This window comes from Anas platyrhynchos, chromosome 2 (genome assembly GCF_047663525.1).
Source record: "Anas platyrhynchos isolate ZD024472 breed Pekin duck chromosome 2, IASCAAS_PekinDuck_T2T, whole genome shotgun sequence".
Taxonomy (NCBI): domain Eukaryota; kingdom Metazoa; phylum Chordata; class Aves; order Anseriformes; family Anatidae; genus Anas; species Anas platyrhynchos.
The window spans coordinates 125274020-125289398 of record NC_092588.1 but is presented as its reverse complement, the minus strand read 5'-3'; the positions used below and the strand labels follow the sequence as shown (position 1 = coordinate 125289398).

The 15379-nt window shown below is 41.4% G+C and overlaps 1 long non-coding RNA gene across 2 annotated transcripts in view; it reads left to right on the top strand.

Annotated features, from left to right (window-relative positions):
• The window catches only part of LOC106018532 (uncharacterized), a 32914-nt gene extending 18963 nt beyond the window's left edge, over positions 1 to 13951 (top strand). The window contains exons 2-5 of one of the 2 annotated variants that reach the window (XR_002404187.4): positions 4127 to 4321; positions 4446 to 4514; positions 4633 to 4683; positions 13254 to 13951. This is a non-coding gene — a long non-coding RNA (uncharacterized lncRNA). Of the gene's footprint in view, positions 1 to 4126; positions 4515 to 4632; positions 4684 to 13253 lie in introns of both variants that reach the window. The other variant, XR_002404186.4, reaches the window with a different exon arrangement.
• The last annotated feature ends 1428 nt before the right edge of the window (positions 13952 to 15379 follow it).

Below are 15379 nucleotides of genomic sequence, written 5' to 3'. Positions count from 1 at the left end.
AATCCCACATCTCTCTCTTCAATATGTATGGCCCGAAGTATCACAGAAAACACGTCCCCTTGCTACCTGTAAAGCCAAGAATAAATTTCTGTATTTTGTGTTACAGAGCTCTGCAAAGAACACAGCATCCAGTTAGGATACAGGGCCAGGACCGAAGCAGAACTTCCTGGGTGCTGTTATTGCTCCCTTGGTCATGGCTGCTACTTCTTCTTTGCTCTGAATTAACAGTTGCATGGAAGGTGTCATCCAGAGGTGTGAAGAGCTCCTTGATGAGCTTTGTCCCTGCCTCTGCACTTGGAACCATGAGTGCCTGATTGTCCATCTCTCAGTCCTCCTACTTTAATTCTGAAATAAATAAAAAAGTGAAAAGCGACCTCCATTTGTCCCTACTTGTCCACTATTCAAACAAATGAGCTTAACAATTACAGAACATCTTGTTGTTATAGCTACCAAATGTTCCTGAATGATATTGCCCACACACCCAAGTGGAAGACTGCCAAACATATCATAGGTATTTTTTTCCTTAAGTGTATAAAGCTGAAGGTCATATTCAAGTTAGTTGCTGGATTTGTGCCTTTGGGGCACTTTCTTTAGGTCATGTGAAAAGCAAAGGAAACCTTTTCCTGAATTATAGCTGCAAAGAGTGGAACAGAGGTTTAAGCTGAACTTGTGAGTTTGAGATGCTGTTTGCAGGCATGGGAAGGTGGTGTTGTGATGTGATAAAGGAGATGAATTTTAGAGGAAGTCCAACTTGCTATATGGGTTTGGAGCTCTTGAACTGTATTTAAAGCCTGATTACTGAGTTTCTGTGTGACCACAGTTTGTGAACCAGCTATCTACTGGGAATAAAATTTTACAACCTGCTTTGTAAATCTCTAAAAGTTTTCACCTCCAAATCTAAAACTGCAAAGAGTTTTTTATGATCATTAATAAAATGCTGAAAACTGCATTATTTTGAGATTTTCCTGTTAATATAAACCCAGAACAGACCCACATTTTACTGGCCATTTGCCAGTCTGAAACAACCTTTTTCAGAAACACTGACAAACCTTTGGCAGAAAAACAGTTTTCTTGCTGTATAATCCCTTCATACACTATAGGATATAGATTACTGCAGCTATTTTCTTGCATAAATAAACAGCTGTAGGCAAAATATTACACAGAAATTGATGAAATTCACAGAAGCTATAAGCACACATTACGACTAATGGTGGCTTTTCCTGAGGAAAGGCAACAGAAGTATCATACTGGCAAATCTATCACATCATTGGACTATGAAAGTTGTAAGACATATTTGAGGATACACCAATATATTAAAAGAGGAGGCCTATGGCAATTGTAGAGACTACAAGAGCTTGTAGCCTAAGGCTTGCTCTGATTGCAAGGAAAAATGATCTTGTCTTCAATTTCTCAAGATACAAACCAAATGTCTTACAAATTGGTCACATTTCATTTAACTCATATTAATCTACATCATGTTGCCTGGGGGGTCAAAAGCATGTTTTTTTTGTTGTATTTTTCTTTTTCCCTCTAGACTAGATCTCTTCTTTTGGCTGTAAAATATGCTGAAAGTTGTACAAGAGACATTTCGAAACATGCTTTTCATTACCAGTGTACTGCGTACAGTAATGCCTGCACAATCATGCTAATGTAGTTTGCTTCAAGTTCATGTAAATCAGGCTTGTGGCTTAGCACATTTCAGCTGTACTAGCACTGTAAGAGCTTTGGTCAAGGGAAGAGATGATATTGGACATGCTGGCATTGCTTTTTCTCACTCAAAAGGTATAAAGATCCCTTAAATGTAACAACCAACTCAATAAATGTCATGTTTATCAGGAATTTCCAAGCATCCTAATGCAGATCATGCACAGTACTGTAATTTAGCCTCCAAGGAACAGCTGTTAGGACTGGAAGGTAAGCACTTTTCTTCTAACTAGTTTCCCCACGAAGCACTGCAAAGCATTCACTGAAAGCTGAATTAGATGTTGCAGACTGATAAAGAAGGGCTTACACCATTTTAGAATTAAATTGTCCATATTTTGTATGGTTGGGGAAAAAAAACTTGCTCTACTACATGCCGTGAAAAATAGAGAACCTCCTAAATTTCTCTTTTGACCTCTAATATCTGAGAGAAAGAGGTCACTTCCTTATGCCTGTAGTGAGGAAAAATGTATGGATTTAGCACACCTTCACTCTCTTTTGCAAACGCCAGCTTGACCAAGTCCTTGGCCAGCTCCCTGCTCACTGCAGCAGGGTGGGGGAGAACAGGGCTCGGCCCCCTGATGTGACAAGGCGTATTTGCCTTTAGCCCAGGCAAAGGTTTCACCTGCTCCCACTGCTTCTTGATAAAACAGTCAGCACATGAAACCATCATTGCCACAGATACGAACAGATGCGGAGAGGAAAACGGCAACAACAGCAAACATTATGTTCCTCCCAGAGCGGTGCTCCTGTCGCTGCCCGTGCCACATCTGTGTTTTTGAAGGGAAATGTCATAACACTGCTAATCAATAAGGAGACTGACAGGACCATTTGTCACGAGCGAGCCCAGCACTGCAGCTGTTGTTGTAGCCATCCCCTCGCTGGGCTGTGCAATGAGGGGCCAAGGGAAGGACCCGATTATTTGCTCCCAGCGCGCGCGGGTTGGAGGGCAGCTCCGGCCAGCTTGCCAATGCGCCGCCCGAGCCTTGCAGCAGTTGGGCTGAAGGCACGGGCAAAAAGCCCTGCCAGGAAGTATAGGGTTTCGAACAATGGGATGTAAAAGACACCAGACACCCTGCGAGGGAGAGAGGGTCCTGGGTGTTGGAGGAGCCCGTTGACCTTTAATCCCCAGGGCGCTCTTGCATATGCATCACGTTTGAACTGCAGATGTTCCTCGCTGCTCCACCGGCCAGGGAGACAAGCTGCTGATCTTATGGAGGAGGAGGCAGGGCTCGGGGAGAAGTTAATGAAGACTTTAAGCCGTGGGTTGCAATTAAAATGGCCCGGCGGTGTGAGCGTGGGGGGAGGAGGGGTCGCTAAGCTGCTGCAGCTGCTCTGCCTGCAGTAATGGCTGAGAGCTAATGTCCTCCACAATGAGGGCAGTCGTGCATGCCGGGGGGCTCCTGGCAGGGGTGACAAAACTGAGCTGCCCTTTCCCACCCCATCAAAATAATTCTTAAATTAGGAAATTTATCTTAATCTGATGGCCTATCTGGAGGTCGCACTGCCACAGATAATGCCTCGCCACTTTCCCCTAGACAGCTGACCAGTAAATCGAAAATGAATAAATATCGATGTGGCCAGGCACAGGGAAACACCCCTTCTTTTGCAGACCGCAACCTGCTTTTTCACAGGCAGTTTGGCCCTCAGCGTAGTCCCCACAAGGAAAGAAATCTGCCTCCAGCAAAACAGATATCTGCCTCTCTGTACCTTAAAACAGCCAATTAAAATAAAATCCACACATCGCTTACGGCATTTGTATCCAACAGACAGAATGCCTGCAGTCTTAAAATGACATCGGTTCCAGCTTGGATTAGACTTCTGAAATACCTCTACTGAGACACAAATATAATATTGATTCCCTGAGAGGCTCTTGAGTTTAACAGAAAATGCTCATTTCATTAACTAACTGCGAGGACAGGATCCTCGCTCAGTGTCACCTTAGCTGCACTCGATCCCACCTGAATGCCGTGTCCTGAAAGTCAGGTTCAGATCCTATTGCTCAAGCTCAGCAAAGTACTGCCACACTCTATTTTGCAACCTAGGTTTCTTCTCAGTGAAAAGTGATTTTTTTCTCTTATTAACCATGTTTTGAAAAAAAAAGAATTGTCTGATCTGGCAGTATTTCGTTTCCAGAACTTCTTGTCCCAAAACAAAGCATTCCCATAAGGTTGAAGTGGCCCACGTGAGTATTTCTGGAATGGAATATTTTCAGTTTTCATTTGGAAATGATTTTTCCCACATGCACTTCATTGTTATTATTTTCACACAAAAGCACATCGACAAGTTTTCAAAGGGTAGACTTGGACCATAATGCTTTGATTTCATAACAGCAGAAAGTTTTGATTGACCTGAAGTAACATTTTATTGAACCTCCATTTTCCACAGAATTTCACTTGCACACAAATATTTCCATTTTTTTCAGGAACTGGAAAAACATCTTCCCCCATGGAAAGGTCTGGTTTGCCTTGATCTTAGAGTCCACCCCCAGAAGCGGTTCTCCACCTTACAGACAAGGCTTCAGCACCGCCCACCTCTACAGCCTTCACCTGACTGCAAAACCTTCACCCCTGCAAAACCATGGGTATTGGGTTCCTGGGCCTCACACACCACCACCAAGGTTAAATCCATTAATACTGGGAGGTCTAATCAGAATGCATGATGTGCTACACAAATGGCCAGGCTTGAATAATTTGTCAACATATTTGTCATTTCTCATCTTTTTAAACATGCTGCACGTTCAGGCATTTGAATTCTAGCCTGGTGGTCTAAGAAGTGGTCATATATAAGAGATGAAATTTTGAAGAAAAGAGGTAGGTCAAGAAGGTTGAATTCATTTTAAAGAATAATATAGTTTCCACAACAATATATCTCCTGTAATTTACTGTCTCGATTCCCATAATGCTCCCATATCCCTTTTTCTTTCTGCAGTTCCAGTTCACTGAAGAATTCAAACACATGCTTTGATTGACAGTGCAAATGGTAATATTTTTTGCCTTCATTGTAAACCTATTATTTAATTTATCTGTTAGAGTTTTATTCTTTTTTTAACAGAGTACTAGTGACTATAAAGTTTAATTGACCTTTTCGCCAATAAATACATCATTGCTGGTTTCAGTGGGGATTCTACTTTTATCTGCCAATAAAAAGCTGAAGGAAACCTTTTAACTACACTCCTTCCTCTTCCCTTTCCTCATCTCTTTAACCTCTCCTCATGAACCAGGATCCTGGAAGAAAAAAAACATCCAGAGGTGGAATGAGCTCTTCTGTGTGTGTGTAAATCAGGTTTACATCAGTGAAAAAAAATGGGGTTACATTGGTTTAAATTAGCCACGTGGTAAATTCTGCCTTTCAAAGTAGTGATGTAAGTGGAATTTTGGAATTTTATCCTTGGGCTTGGTTCCCATCTCAATTGCACCGGGCTTTGAAAGGGACTTTGATGGCATGCTCATGCTTCAAGCAGTTGGAGAAGACAGCAGGATCAGGCTGAATATCTTTGAAAATGGGAAATGTAAACGTAAATGTAAATCAAAAAAACATCAATCATGAAAAATCGATGATTTTCATGATCATCAATTGATCTTTTTATTGAAATGATAAAAAAGAGAGTATGCTTTGCAGATTTACTTTTTTTTTTTTTTTTTTTTTTTTTTTTTAACCAGAGATACATGATTAACACAAACATTAGAGCCCAGCAGAGTATCAGTGAGATTTTTGAAAGGCCAGCCAGCTGCACTTAACCAGAACAGGCTGATGTGGCTCCTGACTGTTTTTGGACAGCTTGTATCCTCTTTGCTTTCTTGTCTCCCTGATTTAAGACTATCACCTGGCAGATTTTTATTTTCCCTCCAAGCACTTGAGGCCAAAACCATTAGAGATCAAGAAAACAAAACTTGGTTTGGATACCTCAGCTTTTCTGTTTATCTGGCTCTGGAAGTAAGTCCATCTGACCAGAGAAAAAGATAAGTCTCTTTCTCAAGCCCTGGAGTTTGTTAAGGAAACTCATATGCAAGAAAGGTGGTGAAGCTGAACTATATGTAAATTTGCTGTCTGAGAAAGATTTTCTTATGCAGTCATAAGTATCTACAGCTAAGACACTGGATTTTCATTTGAGTTTCTTTTTTTTATTATTATTTTTTATTTTTTATTTTATCTGACTTAACTAGCCCACTCAGGTTTTCTAAGGGCTTGTATTCAGGAAAGAAAATTTGTATAGTAACTGAGTAGGTAGGAGAAGTAACCAAAAGCCTCTGAACAGGCATACACAGTATGTGTCATGCCACCATAAAATTGTGTGCCCTTCTGGGTAGAATTCATAAGAGTTTTGCTCTGCCATGTGTCTGGCACAGTTCTGATTGCTTGATAAGTAGCAAACTAACATATATATTACATTATATATCACATATGCATACCAAATGCATGAGAAAAGCCAAATTGGATGGTGGATTTTCCCTTCTTTTTGGCAATGGTTGCCATCTCAAACAAGCATGGAGTTGAACCATCACTTTCCCTTTTCTTCTTCCCCTTTTTCTTTCTTCAATTGCTTCTTGTGAGTAGAAGCAATTAAAATGAAGAGCAACTTGCCTGAAGGTGAATCTGGTGGTGGGCTGACCTCAATGAAGGGCACCTCCTCTGGTTATTAATAAACTTCTGTGTACAGTAATCAGAACAACACATCTTTTATGCACCGTGGGATTGCTACCTCATGTGAGAAGGGCTTCTTCAATAGTGGTGTTTTGGGGAGCTGGAATAGAGTTCCCAATGCACCAAACCTTGGCTGTAACAGTGGCTGCTTGTTCAGAAACCCCTGACTTTTCACCAGCCAGCCAGAGAATACTCCTTAACAATACAGTCCCAGAGAGAGATGTGTTAATAGCAGAGGACAGAGTTATTGCGTTTTGCACTGTAACTCTGGTGCAGTTTCAGAGAGTGCTGGTATCAGCCTCAGGCAAACAGGCAGGCATCATAGCTACACTGATTTTACTGGAGAAGCCCAGATGTGATGGGCACTGTGGAGACAGGGAGGATGGACATGTAACCCATCTTAGACCTGCACAAAGTGACTCTGCTCCTGTGACAGATTTCATGCCATGTTTTACCGTCCAGTTAATGGTGTAGTGGAAATCAAACACAGGCAGTAATGAACTGACTGCCTGGGGATGGGTTAGAGTCTCTTTTCATCTAAGGAAAAATACAGTAGTACATCTTCAAAATGCTTTTCAGTGTTATTGCAATATTTTTCCTCCATCTTTCCTATGGGCTGGGAATAATTAATCCTAAATGTGTCTATAATCTAATTAAGCAGGCTTGCATAAGTATGGGAACCCCTTTCCTGTATGTTATACTGCAGAGTAAGTAACCAATCTTAGCCTATTTGTAGAAAATTTTATATACACTTTTCCCTTGACTACAAACTTAAGTGATACCAGTCTGGTTTCTTTTCTGTTGATCTGGCAGGCCTCTTGCTCTTGCAAACCAAAAATAATAAATTTTGTTCTCTTCCAGAAGTGACTCATTGACTAATGTGTCTTAACACAGACATGCTATATTCTTTTACAGCTAGAGTCCGGGTGGAGGTGGCTGTGGCTCTCTTCAGATTAAGCCTGTCTCCTTTCATCATATTAGCTTTAATGCACTGAGGTGTTCCTAGGACAACTTGTCTCTTCTTTAGCATCATATTAGCCATGAAAAGAAGCTCTGCTAAGCAGTGATGACAACCTATGAGAGCTTTTTCTGATGCTAGGGGAGACAAATTAGAGGAGGAAACTGCTTCAAGATCATTCAGCAAGGTGTTCAACTCTGGCCTTGATCCACAGAGGCAGAAGTGCAATTGCTTTAACTTCAAGCACACAAGTATTTGATTTCAGTAGGACTATACAGGCCTGTAACATACATGAATATGTGAAGATTTTCTGGTTCTCACAACTTGTTAAAAAAAAAAAGAAATCCTCTGTGATTTCCTTTTCTTTCAGGCTACCTACCAAAATCTCAGTTCATTAAACAACTCCTTGCTGTTCTGGCAAGTGACATGATGTACATACAGCTTGAGCCCCAGAGTCTTGAATCTGTGTCTGACTTGGAAGTATTTCTATTTTCACGCTCAGCTCCAATTCACCTCCGGAGATTCATTCTTTTTTTCATTCTTTTTGTATGCTTTTTATTTTTATTTTTTTCCAGTTCTGTGCTTCTCCTTTTTTAGAAACAGCTCTGAGACTTGCAGCAACAATGCACAAAACCAGTGGAGTTTCTGTAAAAGTCAGATGTTCCACTTTTCCATAGCAGAGCATTTTGTAAAATAGGCTACAAATATATACAAAGCTCTTAATTTTATTTTACAGTAATAGGAAGGGGGGGAGAAAGACTTTCAAAGACCAAGCAGCTTCTGTTCTGACAAATGTGCTGGTTTGGAAGTAATGTGACTGGTGACCTCATGCCATTAACTTCATTGAGATTGCGCCTGAATCTACCACTTCATCTCATTAATGTTGCACTAAAATGCACTAAACATTTTACTATCCTCACATCTGCCTTTCACAGATGAGCATAACTGTTTTACATGGCTGAGGAGCAGCTCAGTGTCTTGCTGCCACAAGATGGTAAATATTGCTCTGGATAAACAGAGATTGCCTGAGGATAATTGCAAAACCTTCCATTTGTTCCACTGATGTGACTGGGCAGTCTTTAGGACAATGCTGATTTTCTTTCTGTGTTCAGAACCTTATTTTGTGAAGCTTTCCTATGTCAACTAGAATGACGAAAACAATACAACATCTTTTCCAGTTTTCTCTGAATAGTGATGGCAGCTAGTCTCTGTAGGCAAGTCTTTGTGCCTGTCTCCCAAATGTTTCTGCACCAGGCAGGCATGTAGTGAGCTACTGGAGTGCTTATGACATGCTTATGTCAGTGTGGGCTTTCTGTGGGATGGCAATGTGGTGGACAAGTTACTTGAAGAGGACCGAGATATTTGCATTTAAAATTAAACACACGTGAAAACATGGGCCACAATATTTTCAAGCTTGTTACAGAGGGAATAAAGCCTTAAATCAGAACTACGGGGATTCACGAGCACCAGAACAGGACACTTCCTGCGGGTGTGAGCTCTGATTTCTGAGCTCTTTAACGCTTACTTACTGCTTAATCTGTGCCAGCTGAAGCAGGGAAATCTCTAGTGACAGACACAGTGAACACATTAGTACCTGCCACCTGCGGTCCTTCCACTATTACCCTGCTTGGCAGGGACGCCTTCTCCTGTCTTGCAGTGAGCCCTGCAGTGAGCTCATCTTCTGCCTCTTCAGACAGTCTCAGAGAGATGCTAACTCTGCATCTGCACACGTGCAAGTAGAAGAGTATAGAAAGATGCAGTAAGTAAATATTCACAGCAAATAGAAATATCAAAGTATTTCTTTGATGTTGGAAACTCTTCCCATGACCATAACTCTGCCATGCACATAACTCAACAACTGAAGTGACAAGATGCTTGACAGTCAATGTAGGCAAAGCCAAGGCTAAATTTAACGGGTATTATCAGTCTATCACAGAGGAAAATGGGCAGTGGTACCAGCCCATAATCACAGAGCACATTTCCTGGCATCTATCTACTCTATCTTGCCATTCTTGGTACTTTTAACAGAAGTGAGTGGTTGACAGAAGGGTAGAAGAATAAAAGAAGTTTGCAGCAGTTTTCTAACTTGAGCTACCACTAGTATTTGCTATATCTGTATCCTTTTCATAATCTAGATATTTACATCTTTGTCATTTACTAGGCAGCATCTAGGAGTGAAGTCTATTCAAGGACAGGCCCTCTGGGTATTCAAAGCCTGGGGCCATGGTACCCACAAGAGCCTAAGCCATCCAGATGGGTGAAGGAGGCTCCTTGTCCCACTGTACAAGGAAATGAGGTGCTCCCAAGGGCAGCATACTCTCCCATCTCCCTGGAAGAGTAAATGATGAGCCTTGATGTTCCTTCATCCTTCAGGAGATGCTGCTGAAGAAAGCTGCAGGGGCCAAATGGGGCTGTGAGGACTGGGAAAAGCATCCCTAGGATTAGAGAAGGGCTGCCAGGGGACAGGTTATATTGCAGGCACACATGGATCCCTCACAGTTACGGCAGTGGGCATCTCCATAACAATTTTCCCCATCATAGCATAGTCTAACAACTGAGATATTCCCACCATTTTGGCAGTTTTTTGACAAGTTGCTTCCAATTAACTTTCTTGCCTTCCCTCTCTAGAAGATCTCTCAGACGAAACAGCCTAATCTTCTCAGTTAACATAAGAGCAACTTTTTCAACCAATCTCTAAACTCCTAAGAGCACTATAATATTGCTACAAAGCTCAGAAAAATATCCCTCAAGGTTTCTGAAATGGGTTTCAGGATAAATAATTCGCTCGAACTGTCTTCCCCTTTTTCTGGCAGACTCAGCTCAAACATGAGTCCAAACAGAGATATTAGACTAATCACCAGCTCCTGGGAACAGAAACTTTCTCCCTCTTCCAAATACACCAATCCCTATTTGCCTACCAGCCCTTTTTCTTACACAGGAATCTCAGCTGGAAATAATTGGCAGCTTGCACAGCTTCTGCTTGCTGCAGCTTTTAACCCTCAGCTTTCCTGATCAGACTTTGGGAAGTATTCTCATTCTCATTCCAAGCAGTGTTTAAAATCAGCAAATGAATACTTTAATTCCAGAGAAAGGCAAGGGTTTGGGTTCTAGATTTTTGTTTTTCTGCTGTAGATCCTTCTGCATGTTTAGAGTTATGTGAAGCTAGGATAACCTGATTATGAGCTTCTTTAGGAGAGATATTAGAAGCCTGAGGCTCCAGCAGGCTTTGATCAATACACTTTACAAAGGACTAATCCAATCAGGCACCACAGTAGAGAAAATGCAGGAATATATACTGTCAGTGAACAGGACAGAAAGACTGTAACATTCATCCTGGTAGCAGAAATATTGCCAATGCTGCTGATAGGGAAGAAAATCAATATAGGATAATGCATGGACACTATATTACTCCTGCTTTACGTAGTAGCTGTGTCACTGAGTTATCTCCTCCCCATGAGGAGTGAATGTTAAAAGGGCAAGGGGGGAAGGAGAGAAATATGTTGCAAGGACTTGAATATGCCTGTCTTCTGCTTGCTGTGTCTGCAGGTCTACTCTCACCAAACACAGCTAATGCTGGTATAGACATAGACACCTTGCTGATAATCTGGCTTTCTGGTTAAGTTTTTCTAGTCTACAGAAATAGGTTCAGTTAGTCCAGCCCACCATATTATCTCAAGCTGAACTTTCAGCTATTGAAGTATTTCCTCTTTGAATGCAAACTTCTCAAGGTTGTGCTCTATTTGACTTGCTCTAGCAGTAACTATTTGCACAAAAATGTTCCAGAATCAGGTGCTCTACAGATACATAGAAAACCAACAGGTAGTAAAATGGAGACAGGTTTATGTGGTTATCTGTCTATACATAAAGTCCTGTTTTGCAGAGCACTCCTATGGTAACAGTCACCCAGCAGAAATGAGGCCAGATGCTGCTGCTTTAGAGTAATTAACATTACCGTGGAGCCTAGCAGCACTAGTTGCATTTCTTGTTACTTCTACATTGCAGGCAGCTCATATGCAGGACTTATATGTTATCCTTATACCTTCCTATGGCTTGGACCCAAAGGTGGGGAAGGTACTAGCTCAGAGGGTCTGGGAGGTGAGGTCTATTTTAGCATCAGGCGAGGGGCTCAGAGTATGTGTGCCTTAAAGGAGAGACACCTGGGAGGCAGTTTTCACCAAGAGTCCTAGGGTTTAGCTGCAATCACGTCTGCCTGTTGGACCAGCCAAGAGCAGTGCATCCCAGTGTAGCACTGCCTCTGTACAGCCTGGGACACAAGAACCACAGACTTCTTCTGGTGGGCACTTATGGACAGGTCCATCCCATCCTACTGCTTGGGCTTGTTCTCATCCCACTCATGAAATCACAGAGACACCTACAGCAATGCTAGGATCTCATCAGTGACCCCCTGAAAGTCAGGTTTGAGTTCAGGGGAATTTGGAGCAGTAGCCAGAAGAGAGTAATTTCCTATTGCATTTTGGAAATGAAATTTACTCAGCATTTTATGCCCTTCTGCTAATTAAAATACAACTGTATGCACTTTCATTTATATTTTCAGAAGTTTTCCTGCTGGAGAACTGATGTATTTAGTTTGCCTCATCATTATCATCACGACTATTACTCTTATAGCCCTGATTTGCTAATGGAAAAAGCCCTTTGCCCCTTGTATTCTCACACCTGAGTTGTTTAGGGAAATAAAACCTTATGTTTGAAAATAGGCTGTGCCCTTCTGAAATGTGGTGATATAATTAATCCAAAAGTTAAAGAAAAAAAAAGTGATAAAACAATAGTAAGTCAACAAGTCTGCAGAGCAGAGATAGTGCTATCACTTACTTAAATTAGAAAAGAATTTCTTAGGTCCAATAGGAAAAAAATAGTAGATGAAAAAAAGCTTCATGCTTTTAAAGATGTATGTCACAAATTGTGCTTTTGTTCCTAAATTTTCTCACAAAAGTTAGAGAGCACAGCTCTGATAAACTGCTTTATGTTCCCTCAAGGCAGATTTTTTTTTTTCTCTTTAGGACAAAAAGCCAATGGAATACACTATTGAAGCATTAGATCAGTGCCCACATCTAGCTAGGCTTTGAAAAATGAAAGTACGCAGCAACACTAGCCTTTAAAAACCCATGTTTAAAAATTTCAGATATAACAGGATGAGGATAAAGGTAATGGTCTGAAAGCATTTCAATAGAGAGAAAAGACTCTAATGTCTGACAACAAAATGTTGATGAAAATAAAAATAATCACAGAAAGGTGATTAGTATACTACCAAAAAATAAAAAATAAATAATAAAATAAATAAAAAGAAGTGACATAATTTGGAAAAGAAAAAGCAATTCTAATTCTATTAGACCAGGCTTTTACAGTATTTCACTGCTAGATTTGCAGAAATATACAACAGTATACTGCTGGTATGTATTGTCTTCAGTGCTTGATAAAAATTTAAAATACTATATAGACCTATGGATAGGGTTGATTGCATGTTATTTCCTATTTTTTGTTTCACTTTATGTTGGTGAATTGTATAATCAGGATATTTCATCTGATTTTCTTTTTCCCAGTCTGCACAATAAGTACATTTCAAACCAAGTTTGGTATTCACTTCCTGATTTTTTTGGAGGTCATTCAAAGACAATATCTACATTGTCATCTCATTTCATTCTTTGAGGAGAATCTATTTTGTTTGCACCAGCAGAGATCTCCCACTAAGGTACAATAGAGAAGAACATTGTCCTACTGTGATTAAAGCTGTATTCGGGGCAGCAGTTCCATTTGGCAAAGGATTTTGAGACTTTGACCTTTGTCTTCCACTCAGATTGCAATTGCCTCCTCCCCCGCCCCCAAATGCATGAGTTGTCTTTGAAATAAGAGAAAAGCAAAACAAAACAATGTTTTCAGGCAGGTCAATAATCTTTTTTCCTTTTTTTTTTTTTTTTTTTTTTTTTTTTAACAGCCTTGAAACAGTTAATGCTGGATGAGATATTTGTGGAGCAGACAAATGTTCATAAGGAAGAAACTCAACGTGAAAATGCTCGGTGAAAGCAAGCTATTTCCCAGACAGGTGTCACTGGGAGAAGACCTCTGCTATGGGCTATTTCCCACCAGTTCGTTGGCTTGGCTGACAGGACACTGAAGCTTCAGAGAACTGCAGTTTCTGCACTATGCAGCTCCTTTCAAAGCAGGAGAGGAGCCCTGAGGGGGTTTGTGCTCCTTGGAAGCCCTGGGAGTTTTAGAAACCCCTGGGAAGGTTGGTTCAGCTCTGCAGCTGAGTGTCTGGACACTGTTAAGTCCTTGGCTCGTGCTAGAGTTATCAGGGCTCCCAGGGTCTCTGCATGAAAGAGTTTCCTCTAGACAGAGGTGAGAGGGAACCAGGTGCCTGCAAGCCCTGGAAGTGAGTGAGTGAATCAGCTGCCTCTGGGAACACACTCTCTGGAGCGTAAGCACTCTGAATATGTGTGACAAAATGATTAAATTATATCTAAATGAGACCCTGTCTGACTTTCCCTAGGTAAATTGAATGACTATTCTTCATGCTGAAAGAGATTCCCTTCTCACCCCGAAGTGGCTGTATTTATCATGGATCAGACGTTCTGAATTTTGAATAGTGATACTTATAAAATTCATATTGAAAAGAAAACCTTTTTTAATTTTATTTATTTATTTTATTTTTCAAATCGAGACATCAAAAATCTTATGTAAAATGTTGAAAACGTAGTACAAAAAATATTTCCTGTTTCTCTCCAAAACCTTATTTTTGCCAACTCAGATGAGTTTTGTGAAACATTTCATATTTGATGAAATTGCATATCTTGAGGGAGTGATAGCCTGCCAAAGTTTTGGGGTCCAACTCTAACTGCATCTCTGTCAGCCACAGCCACGCTGGGACTTAAGAAGGGCTTATCTGGGCAAAATGCCATGGGTGGAAAATCCCATAGATTTCTGTTTCTTCCATGGGATTCATCTGGCTGGTGAGAGGAAAATGGAGCTCACTTTGTATCCAAGCCTGGAGGTTTGATTTACCTCTGCAGAACCCTTGCAAATATATTTGGAGCCGCGTGGGTTTAAGTCAGTCCGGCAAGACACAGCTCATGCTGGCATTTGCCCAGGAAAGTATTTAAGCACATGCTTTGTGATTAGTCCTGTTGAGGGCGGCTGGATGGGACATTTCTGCAGCGCCTGTTCCTGGGGCGCACATCTGGGGAACACATTCGGCCGCGTGAGCTGTTACAAGCGGCGCAGGTAGGGCGGCCGAGCAGACTCGGTTGGGGTTGTCTCTAATGATGTACATGTATATCATCTAGCATAATGGGGCCACGACCTAGCCTAATAGCTACACACGCACATACGGAGCCGGCATAAGAAGAACGTTGTTCGAGCCGCGGTGCAGAAGTGCGCAGGGATGACTGGTGGTGCACCCGAGCTGAAGTTACTTAATCCCCTGCCAGAGGGCAGAGGACATGCAGTGTAATGGGGTAATTTATCTTTAGCCAGGGCAAATGAGGCGCTAATACCGGGAGTCAGCCCGCCTTGAGGAAGCTGAGAAAGGGTTTTCCGTGCCCTTTTATCCTAAGTGACCAAGAACATTAAGCCATCTGTGAAATATGCCACGTTTTGTCCAGAAGAATGTCAAATAAGTGAATGTATTACATAATATGCTCTACTTACTGTACCACTTATAGGCTTTTTCAACCTCAGATTACTAGGTAGTCACAGACTGCAGCTGGCAATGTACTTTTCTCTTTGAGATTTTGGTCTTTTATAATAAAACTACAGCCTTACTTTATCCCCAGCAGCGGCATGTGGGCAACACAGATAAACCCAAAGATCAAGTCAGCTACAGTCAGACCTAAAGTTAATGAACACCAACTTCACAACTCTTTCTTCATCCAAGGACTCTTTGGAATGAAAGTTTATTTTAATGTTACAGTGTATCCCTTGTATCCCTGAAGCACCAAGAACTCAATCACGGTCCCACGAGTCTTCCTTGCTCCTAATTGTCAGATGGCCCTATGTCCATTCACGTGCAGAAAGAAGGGGCTGCTATCTGCAGTGCTCTTGCAGCAAGTACTCTCTGTGCCT